Raw genomic sequence first — 12500 nt, forward strand, 5'->3', positions numbered from 1 at the left:
AGAGGGGCCACTCCGAGGAGAGAGGACGCACACAAAAGGGAAAAGGAAAGGACTAACGAGCACGCTTTGTCGTTTAAAGTAATGGTCCTGCGGTCTTAGATCCTAGATTTCTCTGTCTCTCTCTCCCCTCTCTGTTTCTTTCCATTTTTCTTTCTTTTTTTTCGTGTCCTCGGTTTGTGTCCCCCCTTTGTCGCCGCGAGAGAGTGGACGCGCCGGGGGTTTGAGGAGCAGAAGCGGGCTGTCCACATGGTCCAACCACTGGCGTGAAAGTTGACTTCTTCAGAAAACAAGAGAACAGGTTGATGCATTATTTACACTTTCCTTTCCCCCACTTTTCTGTACCTTTCTTTACTCATTCCTCGCTCCGTGCTTCCATTGAAACTCTCTGATACACACAGAAAGGCAAAAAAAGACAAAACACACACACATCGAACTTCAACTTTTTCATCGCACATTGTTTGAGAAACTCATCCAAGTCGGTCAAATAATTTAATAAGGTATTACTGACTATTATAGAGCTTGGCACACTCTGAGCTTTCCTCTGCAGACTTCCCTCCGTCCATGTTTCATTCTAACTTTCTTTTCACCGGATTAATGAATGCTAAACTTCTCAGCCACGTTTTAAAACCCTTATTTGAAGTTTTCCTCCTTTCAGTTTCTACGATAGAAAGAAAACGGTGGAATAACGTTTTCTGCTCGCTACTTTCACACGTGTCAGCCAAAACTGTAGTTTATTTAAAAATTGACGTTTATTTTTAATGGGCGATTCATTCGAACTCCTGTGGGATAATTTATCAAAGCATATCCGTGTGCGCTAAGAGGACCGGTGCTTATAGAAAGTGTCATTGTCCGAAGTCTCTCTCCAATTGTGAGGCAACAGAAAGTTTGTCCCACAGGTTAGGACTAACTAAGATGTCGGGAGTGGATTTGAATGGAGACATCAAACTTAACTTTGCGTCCCCGTTAATATCCCCTGTTAAGGGACTTGATAATAAACACCGACGTAGGTTATGTGGTGGTAATTTTACACAGCCGTGAGGAAATCGCGTGAATGCATTGTCATCCTTTATACCTGTTTAACCCCCAGCAGTGTGACAGTCTTTAAATTATTATATTTTGCTTTTGATAATTTAATTATACGTTTAAAAATAAAAAAAGGTTTTCACCCCTCACCGAAGCTTGTTTTAAGACAGAAAAATGCTTCCTTGTGGACATATTAGTCAATAGGTCAGGGGACAATACTTTCTTTTCAAACCGTTTTGACTTTTCAAATAGGAACCGCGTTGTGTGACCTCCCTGAGTTTTGCTGAATTTTCTATATAATCTCACCGGATTAAATGAATAGCAGTATACCAGCTGAAGGCTTAACAGCATGCAGGGCGTGGAGGAAAAGTTGGTCATGCATAAAGTAAAACTTTAATGGAGAATATTAAAGCGGATCTAATCAGTGATAAATGGGCATTAAAACGCCGATGTCTTAGTTTTCTTTTTTAGCATTCATCAATTGCATGAGGTAAAATACACGTGTGTACTTTGATGCCGAAATGTAAAATGTATACCCACATATTTAGAGCCGATTTAGACACTATTATAAATTTAGAAATTGAGGGGGTTGAAGTCTGTACAGAAACCTCTGTATGACCCATGTTTTTCCTTTCTTTTTGCAGTCATAAACCGCCTAAACGGCCCACACCACAAAGGAAAAATATATTTTCTTCCTTTAGAGAAAGAAAAAACTTATTACCGGGACTATGTATATTTTTTTAAAATACGATGTTATAATGGGATAAACACATTGTAATTGCCTTTATTTTGAACACCAGTACATTATACAATACGTCTGAACGTGGACTTAATAACGAAGTTGCTATTCCCCCTTCTATAATAAAAGTCATGAAATCAAATGTGAAACATCAGCCACATCATTCCCGCGTGTCAGATGAACTCAGGTCCCGCGTGATGGAAAGCTGCAGACACAAAAAGAGGGAGAGATGAAACGACAATTAATTGCTGTTAGTTGTCTGTCATTGAGAGAAAAGCATACAGGCCGTGTGGGTGCAAACCCTGACACGGGCATTATTGCCCCGTGATTGATGGGCGCTGGGGCATTTGGCATAATTAATTTTATTTTACTGTGTCCTCTCTCCCCTGTTGTGCTCCCTCCTTACTCTACCCCCCCCCCCTCCCCCCCCCCCTGTCCTCTGTGGTGGCATTTCCGCAACGCCATGACACACTTTTAATTGCACTTTAATAGAAGATCCAGCGGGAATGAAAAAGCTCTTCATCACGTTTTATGACCTTGTCACATTTCTGGTGTCAGACAGGAAAGCAGGTATTTTGTGGTGGCTCAAAGTCCCCGGTGTAAAGTATATGCAGAATTATAATAATGATAGTAATAAAAAAAGTTTATTTCACCTAGACGAATTACATATTAAGTTGTAGCCTTCATACAAATATGAACATTAATGTGTTAAGTGTTCACACAGTCTTATTATTTACATCAACAAAATTAGATCAGAATTTTAAGTTGTGTTAATTTTAGCAAAGACAGGAGAGGCTGAATGCATTATATTTGCACATCGACACACCTGAACCATTTTAAAATTGTGACAATAATTTACACAATTATGTGCTGACAGCAAACCCTCACTGTATCTCAGGCAACTCTTTTCTACATGTTCTATTTGATGAAATAAATTTCCAGAAATATAGCAAAAAATTATGCAAACATTGACTTTTTTTTCTCTCTGGCAGCTGAGACCTCTTAGTTACTGTAAAACAATGATGTTTGGACTCGTAGGTTTGATTTCCAACAAAATACAGATTACTGTGCAATTTAGTAATTTGTACATTTTTATTTAAAATTGCCAGACTGTCAGGGAGACACTGCTGAATGATATACTATTTGTATTTATCTTTGTTTATTTCTATTTAAACAATGCAACATTTAAACTCACTGCCCAGTTATGATTTTTTTATGATGTGCTTTGCTCATTGATCTCATCAGTGACCGGCTTTTCATGGGAATAAAAAAGAGTATTTAAGAGGCAGAAGTAATTATTTGGATAAAAAAAAGAGTGTACAGTACGTGTGCAGGAAGCCAGAGGTGTCAGAGACAGATTGACTCTCTCTGCTCTCTGTCGGCTATTGTGCTTCTGTGTCTGTGTCTGTGTCTGTTTGTCTCAGCATTGCCACCTTTTTTCATCTGACTTGCCTCAACACTTTTTCTTCATTGCCCCCCCTCCCTCCTTCAACAGCTGTGTCTTTTCCATGTCCTGTTTTGTTTCATTGTTTGTAAGAGTCGCTCATGTGCTGCTGATTTTTATCAGTTTCAGACTCTGTTCTCCACCAGACAATTGTTTCTGTTATGCTTACTGACACATCACTTAAATGATGATTTTCAGCACGGTCCTGTGTGTGTGTGACTGTGTGCTGGCGTGTGACTCCAGCACATGTGAGACCGTCTAGAGACGGGCAATAATGACTTTGAATCTCATGCGCTTTAAAACCCCTTCACGCAGGATTAAAAGCCAGCAACATGATTGTGTTAGTCCATAAACTCACTCAGAGAGTCCTTATACCTTCAGCATGAGCATGTGCAAATGTATGTGTGGAAGAGTGAATATATCTGAGTGCTGGAGTGCGTGTGCACAAGGGTGCTTTTTTCTCAATTCACCTGTCCCGCTTGAGTGAAAATGGACAGTATTTGAAGTTTTAAATGTCCTGAGCGTCGGTAGCATTGATAGCTCGCCTGTCCGTCTCTCCATCTCTCGCGCTCTCTTCATTAAAGCCCTCCTGCTATCCCAAAGCCCACAAGTCTGAGTGGGCTTTTGGCTCCAAAGTGATGTTGAAGAGCACCCGTATACGACTCTGCTATACATGTAGATTTGACCCTGTGATAGATACTCACAGGTTTACTTTTATTCTAGCACTTAGTGCATTACCTGCTTAAAAAAGCTGAAATGGTTAAATTTTCAATATCCTTTTAGATGGGCTCTGAGAAAAGCAAAAATGTTACTGTGCAGGGAGCGAAAGCATGCTTTTAAATGGAATTATTTCAAGTGTCAGTCCTAGAGCTGCCGTTATTGCAGGGTGTACGCATTTGTGCTGAACATGTTTTGGGCTTTTACATGTAAAAAACACTGTAGGATAAGGTATTCTATAGCTTGTACAGTAATAGATGTATAATTATGTGTTAAAATGAAAAATATTTCAATTCAGATTTTCCTGGAACAAAACTGTTCCTTTTTTGTTGTATAAAAAATGGAAAATCTACACATCTCCGTATGTAATAACTGAGCAGCATTACAGTAGTAAATACGGCTTGTTACCCTCTTTAAAAATATGTTAATGAAACTCAATTGACAATAAATTAAATGAAAGTGTTATTCCTCATGGGAAGCCAGCAAGTGGGGGAGGGCTCTGGGTGTGTTTTGAAGTGATTGACTGCACAGAGAAAGTGCCGCCACATTGCTTTAGACTGAGGTCTGATTATACATGTGGTTCTAATTGAACCTGTTATTTAGGAGAAGTTGAGGGCTGAATACTTGTGTGAGTGTGTGTGTCCGTCTGTGTGTGCATATAATAAATCCCACACATTTTTCAAAGATGAGATGTATTTTTTTTCAATGACAGGTCAGAAGGCGGTGTCGCGCAGGAAACTTGCAGGACAATGAAGATACCTTTTAAGCGGTCATTAGAAAGTTTACCACCTGATTGAGAGAGAAGTTGTTTGTCTCTTCTTCCTTTTATGTCTTCTGAAAGAGCTGTCATTGTGTATGCGGTGACAGCATTTCCGCTCGTAGTCCAAACTTCTTTCTTTAAAATTAATAACATTTCCCCCTCTCTGATTGATAAGGTAATCATTTTGCTTGACACAGTGGTTCAGCCTGTGGTCATTAACATGTCCATGCGTCTCAGATAAGTTCTGTATGTGTGTGTGTGTGTGGGTGTGTGTGTGTGTGTGTATGTGTGTGTGTGTGTGGGGGGGGGGGGGGTTGGAGGCAGGCAGACTCAAGAGATGATTCTCCAGCTCCACAGAGCGCCAGCCCATTAACAGCTGATGGATGTGGGAAGGAGTGACCCAACAGCTCCGAGCGGAAGAGACTGCTTCCTATGGGCACGGGTGGGGAAAAGGGAAGAAAGAGAGAGGTACGAAGAGAGAGATAGAATGTATGAGTGAAAGGCGAGGAAAACGACAGTGTTTTTTATTTAAGGCGTCGGTCGTTATAGCTGAGGAAGCATTAGATCAGCCTCTCCAGAGTGCGCTTGGCACCTGAGGCCATGGCTGGATCTGAAGCGGAGGGCTGTGGCTGTTGAGTCTGGGGGAATGAGAGCACAGATCATGAAGGAAGGCGGTCAGAGCTTTTGAGTTTCATTTCACAGACTGAAAGAGTCAAGGGGGATCATTAGGTCAGTGGCACAGCCAGGTAGAGTGAATGCCAAAGTGAGAGAATGTGCTCTTGTGTTGGAGGCAGAGCATCTTCATGGAAAAAAAAGCTCTCGTCGGTCGTTGTGTCCCCTGCTAACTCTGCATTGCTTCTGACAGCTGTATTTGTGTTATGGATTTTCCTTCACTCTGTCCCGTCTCCCTTTCCTTTTCCCCTGCCTCCCTCTCTCTCTCAGTAGTCGGCTCCCCTCCTCTCCATCGCCTTCACCCTATGACCTTTTGTAAGCACTTCATCAGAGAGCCGTTGGTGTTTTCTAAAGCACTGCGACAAACTGACAGGGCAGCCGTCAATCGAGCGGGGGGGAACCGAGGGAGCAGATCAGTGGAAAGCTTCGCTCAGAACAACAATGTGACTAAACTTTCTGCAGCACTGCTTTAATGTGTATTGAAAGGGTGCCTGCCTGAAAGGTAGGTGACAGCTGTGAGGCGTAAGACTCCGAATGTTATGGATACACACGCAGATGAGTGCACACGCATTTTGCACATTTCACAAACTGTCTGACTGTAGGGAAGTGTTACACACAGCTCTCGAGTGCTCGTTTGGCCGCAGTGGTGCAGCGGTAAAAATCTGCCGTGCGTAAGAACGAACGAGGAGTGCAAAGGGATTCATGTCTAGGTCCATAAACTCAACTACAACCTGATAGAACTCAAATCAGTTTTAATGTTTTATACAGGCTCCTGATGACAAATAATTACCTCATATTTAGATTAATTTAACCATGTCATTTTTTGGTTGATTCCTGATGTATGTGGTTATCACATCAGCCGTTAATTTGATTTGGTTTTTAGTTTTTGATTTACATCAGAATGTTAGAATCGCTTCAACCAGGATGACTTAACATTAACATATGATGATAGGAAATTAGCAATGCAGTATTTCCCTGTTCCTAGCCATCCTGGACCGGGGAGGTAATAACCATTCAAATGCATCTCATTATGTTTTCTAATCCGTAAAGTATCGGGATGTTGGCTAACGCAGGCGAAAGCGAGGCTGGAGCGTTGGTGCGCACTGCTCTTTTATGGTATTAGTATTTATGGTATTAGTTCCGGGGGACATGGGATGCCTACTTAAGCTATTAGCATGTGAGGCGCCATGGGATGATCCATCCCCTGACAGGACGAGCTGTTAACCAGTGTTAAAACCAAATCACAATAGCCTGCCTTGGTTGATGGATTGACAGAGCTCGCTCTCACCACTGGCTTGGGCTGCCCTTCCTTCCTCTCCACTAAGCGTAACCTCACATGAAGATTTGTTCGCTTTGAGAATTAAGTTTTCCAAAAAGAAAACTTATGGAAGAAATATTGAGAGCTCATGTCAAGAGTGAATATGATGAATATGATCCGGTCGGTAGAATAAGGTCTACATGCTCTCTTTGTCTCCTGTCTTGTCAACGTAGGTCCTCCTCTCTCTTTCTTCTTCTTCTTCTTCTTCTTCTTCTTCTTCTTCTTCTTCTTCTTCTTCTTCTTCTTCTTCTTCTTCTTCTTCTTCTTCCTTCTGTGGCTATCAAGGTGAAGAGAATGTACAGGCTTTTCCCAGTGGGGTGTGACTCTTTGGCTTCTATAGTGCCCTTTCAGAGAGGGGAGTGGAGGGAGAGCAGGAGGGGAGGGAGGTTTCTGCTAGAGCCACTATCGGGAGTCTTGGAGATCGCTCACAGAGAGGGATGCTGTTCTGCATGTGTGTGTGTGTGTGTGTGTGTGTGTGTGTGTGTGTGTGTGTGTGTGCAACTACAATTAACTGTCAATCATGCAGTGACCCTCCACCTCTCTCCTCATCAGACAGAATTCCTCAGGTTTTAGGTTTTGCTTTTCAGAGGAGAAGAAAAGCAAACAGGTCGTCACTTTCCCAACTTTTTGTGTATTTTTTTTTAGACATTTCAGTGTTGAGAGGGAAAAAAAGACTGTCGTTATTTATTATTGATTGTTTCATCTGCATCACACTCTGATTTAAAAAAAAAAGCTTCAGCAAAAGAGTGCTGTGTCGTTAAGTAGTTGGTGCTGGTTCATTAGTGGCCGTTTTTTGCACTCAGTGCCTGCTCGCTACTGGGCATTAAAACATTGCTAGTGTGTATGCGCACACATACACGCATGTGTGTGTGGTGGGCATTGTTGATCGAGAGACATCTGCCACTAGATTATACCCAGCTGTTATCTGAATAATTGTGTAATCCCCCACTCACACCCTCCCTCTTTTACTCTCTTCTTCCTTCCGTCGCTCTCTCCCTTGCTCTCTCCCTTGCTCTCTCCCGCTCCTCCTGCTTTGCTTCCTTCTTGCCCCCACATCACTTCTTTCTCAGACTGATGAGATGGAGAGTGATGAGTCTCTTCTCTGGGTGGCACTTTGGAGCTTTTTTCAGGAGTGTTTGAGTGTGTGAGCTTGCAAGCTTGTGTGTGAGTGTGTATCTCTGCAGCCCCTGGTCACCGGTCGTTGTCTGACATTTGTAGAAGGATTTTAGTCCCCCCCACCAGCACGCACACTATACCCCCACACTACCCCCCCTCCCTGTGGCTCTCGGGGATATAAAAGTAGCCTAATCCTGCCAGATCAAGATTGCTGTCCGCCACAGCTTTACCAGCCTGTGAATCAGAGCCAGCTCTCATGTTCCTGAGGAGAGAGAAGGCAGGGTGTGTATGTGTGTGTTTGCATTGTCGGCTGTCGGCCTTTGAAGCAGCGCTAGCTGTTTGTCTGCAGAATGCTGGTCGGGGGGTGAGAGGAAAGGAAGGCAGAGAGCACTGAAAAACAAGAATAAAAGAGGAGTTAAAAAGTAGGAAAAGTAGTCAGGAGAGAAAGGTAGTTGTTGAGTATTTAGATTCTTGGCTCACCGTTCAAGCCAAGGTAATTTTCTATAGGGTTGCATACGATGCTCTTCAAATATATTTACTGTTATCAGATATAATGTGAATTTAAGACTAAAGACTCTAATTATTTTATTTTTTTTACACATGCCATACAATTTAATTTTCAACTTCAGTACATCACTTTAAGTTTTAAAATTAAAAAAGCCTTTCTTTTTTTCTTTCAACAATTAATTAAAACATTTTTTTCTCGGTTTAAAAGAGAAAAAACATCATTCACACACACTGCTGTCACATTCCCACAGTTCCACTGTATCTACAAAGGCACAACACAGTGTTTTAACCAGACATTTTTTCATCCTTTCCACAGACAATTTTAGATGGGAAAAACCAGAATTTATATATTTTTTTACTTTATTTTTTTAATGTATAAAGAAAGATGTTTGTGTTTTACTCTAAGGCTGTACACACAGACACAGACACAGACACAGACACACACACACACACACACACACACACAGCATGTCTTCCTGCACTTGCGAGGGCTGGCTTAATTTCTGGTCCGTGGTTGGTCGCAAAGTGTTCTTTTCCCTGTCGGACCTCCGATAGTTACTCACTGTGAAGAACTCAACACTTGCTGTCTCTTTTTTCTCCTCCTCACCTCTTATTCCGTTGCACTTTCTCCTGTCCATCTACTCTTCGACCCTCTCTGTGCTCTATCTTTCTTCTCCTCTTTTGTCAGGCCTGTTGTCTCTAATTATCATGGCTCTGTGTTCCCTCAGTCTCTTCATTACATCCAAGCTGTCATCACAGTTTACCTCCAAAATTTGCTTCCTTTCCTCAGGCCCCATTTCAATAGGAATCAGTTATTTTGTATGACTGAAATGACGGGACTCAAAGCAAGGTCAATCATAGCTTTCAACAGTCTCCGAGAGGCTGCGTTTTTCCTGAGTGTAAAAATGCTTCTTTAAATAAAGCATAGAGAAAAAAAAAATACTAAAAGATTCAAAAAGAAATTTCTCAGTTAAATCTATTTATTAACTAAAGTGTTGTGCAAGTATTATGCGAGAGACAGAAAACTATTACTGTAGTTCATTCACACATGTGGATGTATTTGTGTTACTCTTTCAAAGAAATATATTAAGTGTGAGAAATATTTGAAATATGAATACAGTGTTTTGTCGGCACACCTCGTTGTCCCTGGACATATAGATTGTTTCTGACAATGCAAAAACAACAGATGACGAGGATCCAAAAAAAAACCCATCAGATTTCTACTTTTCCAAGTATGAGACTTTCTTTTTAAGAACCATCAGCAAGTAATGGAGAACCAACCAAAGGTATTCATAACCTGGTTGAAAGGCACTGGTTTGTTGGATTAGCAGACACCACAATGTACATTTGCCCACCGAAGGTCAACAGTGCTGTATGCAACCTGTAGCCCTAATTGACAACTTCTGCTGCTGAAGGTTTCCATTGTCTAAAGGTCAGTCAGGAACAGTGCATTAGCCTCAGAAAGTAGTCAGTATAAACAAGGGAGGGGACTGAGAGAGGAACGTAGGACTAAAGTACAAAAAAAGAGTACTTTAGGCAGGGTGAGTGGAAATGAAACCCTGCCATGCTTTGTGGTATCAGGCAGGCATACGGATTCTGAGGTCTTTGTGAAAAGTTTGCCTGCAAAACATTGCAGAAGGCTGAGTTTGGTTTGAGCGACTCCCCCGGGGTTCGCTCAGAGAGGGGGTGGCAGGAGGAGGAGGAGGAGGTGGGAACGGGAGTTGGAACGCAGAGAAGAGGAGGAGAGGAGAGGGGAGCAGAGAGCATGCATGCCGTCACAGTTGTCCGTTGTTATGGCGCGTAGGCCCTTAGTTCCTGATCTAAGAAACACAACTCCTCCTTATCCCCCCCTCTCTCTCTTCACCCTTTTTCTCTCCCCTCTCTTTTCCTTCCATCCTCCTCCTTGCAGCTCTACCTCCCTGTCTATCTATCTCTTAGCCTTCGACAGCTCTGCGCTTGGGTTTGAGCATTGGTTATTAACATACAGTCTGCATTAGTGGAAAAGTGGCTGGGCCTCTTTTCTGGTAATGAGGATAAGGGGCCTGTGCTGTATAGTAACTTGCTTCACCTCCGGTGGCAGGGTCAAGCTCATTCCGAGGAGGTGTAATTCTCTCCCACCTCAGCCCAAAAACATGACTGCACCCTGGGGGGAGGAGGAGCGGACCGATGTGGCCCTCTTCATCCCAAATTTGAATCTCTCATCCCCTTCTCCTCTCTCTCCTTCCTCTCCCTCATACCCGCTCTTCCCACAGGGTTAATTGAAGGGGAAATTGATAGTTCTGTGTGGTAATTGTGGCTTTGAGACTTCTCTGACTCCCACGGAGAAAGATGAGGGCAGCTGTACGAAAGACAGGATGACGTGTAGAGAGAGAGAGAGAGAGAGGGAGAGAGTATGGGAAGAGAGATGGAAGAGAAAGTAGAAACCCCCCCACCACACACACACACACACACACACACACACACACCTCCTTAATACACCCCTCAGGGTAGAGGTTTGGTTCATGAGGGATTGGCTGATGACGAGCTGAGATTTCTGCGTAACTTTACCAGCCCGGCTCGAATAATCATTCAATTCATTATCCAATCAGAGAGGCTCACCACACTGCTCTATATCCTCACTGATTTTCCTTTTAATTCTTCTTATGAACCCCCTCCCTCCCTTTTCATTCCTCCCATACCTCCCAGAGGAGTCGGGGATGGACAGATGAGTGGAGAGCACTGTATCTGTTCGGTTCTGCTCTGCTGCTCGCTGAAGTAGAGAGAGACAAACTTATATTCGACTGATGCCAGCGTTGAATGGACTCTTTGCCTCCCTCTCTCCTTTAAGGGGGGCTTTTCTTTCCCAGGGGCAGAGTTTTATAATTAGTCTTCTTCCAGAAATAGAAAACTAGTTTTACTGAGGTGAAGTCACCCTCTGATGTGTAGTTTTTTAAAAGCTGCAAATTTGAATTGATATGGAACCGAGTGGAAAATCAATTCCTACTACCACCTGCCTTGTGCTATTTTCATGTTGTTGTTTTTTTTTTTTACAAAATCAAACATCTTTGGGTGAAAAAAAGTGTCACCAAGATAAAATGACTGCAAATTTAGGCCGGATAGACATGTTCCTGCAGTAATGGCAGGTCTTATTTTACCTCCTGGCTTAGTTGTTTAGTCTCAACTCAGACCATCCCAAGGCTGTCACCCAGGCAACGTTCTGTATGTGTGTCTGTGTTGTCTTTATATTTAATTTTCTCCATTGTGCGCTGAAATTCGTCAGTGTATTTATTTCTCCTATTGACTTATCTCTGTCATTGGTTTCTGCCCTGTTTTTCTCACCTCTAGACCCCCCCCCCCCCCCCCACACACACACACACACACAAACACACTCCCCTCTGCCTCTCATCACCACTCTCCTTTTCTCTTCCTCTAGTCCCCGCCCTGGTTCCTTTCGCTTTCTCTGTCCGTTAATGAGAATGTGTTAACGAGAAAGAAAGATCTATTGGGTATAGCACAATTTATCAGAAAGGCAGAGGTTTGGAAGAGAAAAAAAAGGCGACGGGCCCTTCAAAGAAGTCCTATTCTTGTGGTTGTGAATGTTTGATGAGACAGTGAAAAGTTCCCCCTCTAACGTCATGGTGTCTGAACAGAAGAGAACAGAACCGTTCTAATCATGCGCCGCAGAAAAAATGACTTCCAACCCGATTTAATTAACTGATAAGAAACGGCTTCAAATTAATTTTTCAAGGATGTAAGATTTTGATTAAGAAACTCCTAAAAGAAATAGACGAATAATCAATTTTTTAATCAACTTACTCAAATGGTAACTGGTTAATATGATAATTCTAGCAATTAGGGCAAATATTGTCGAGCAGCAGTTTCTATGCATCCTGTTAAAGGAATTATAATATCTTTACATCTAATTATCATGGTTATTTAATTTTTTTGTATGGCTACCTCTCAATTTTACCATTCATTTTTTCATCTGCTATTATATGGATAATGAAATGAGAAGTTGGAAAGTGTAATAAGATGAAACTTTTATAAGGGCCAACCTGAATGGGGCTTTTCATTCACCCTGATTGGATAGATATTTAGGAAAAGGGATAGGAGAGTTGTTGAGAATGACATTATTTCTGCTGGTTTTACATGCAAAGCTGAGATGGATCTTTAGATGTATGATTCTTTTATTTCGTCAGCAGATTAAAGTAGCTAATAGCTCCTG

General features: G+C 42.2%; 1 protein-coding gene across 1 annotated transcript in view; it reads left to right on the forward strand.

The window, feature by feature from the left end:
- The first annotated feature begins 12 nt into the window (after nucleotides 1-12).
- foxp4 (forkhead box P4) overlaps nucleotides 13-12500 on the forward strand; it is a 77535-nt gene continuing 65047 nt past the window's right edge. Inside the window, exon 1 of the mRNA XM_083939597.1 lies at nucleotides 13-298. The gene's annotated coding sequence lies outside the window, so the exon portion shown is untranslated. The remainder of the gene's footprint in view (nucleotides 299-12500) is intronic.

This window comes from Echiichthys vipera (assembly GCF_963691815.1).
Source record: "Echiichthys vipera genome assembly, chromosome: X".
Lineage (NCBI taxonomy): Eukaryota > Metazoa > Chordata > Actinopteri > Perciformes > Trachinidae > Echiichthys > Echiichthys vipera.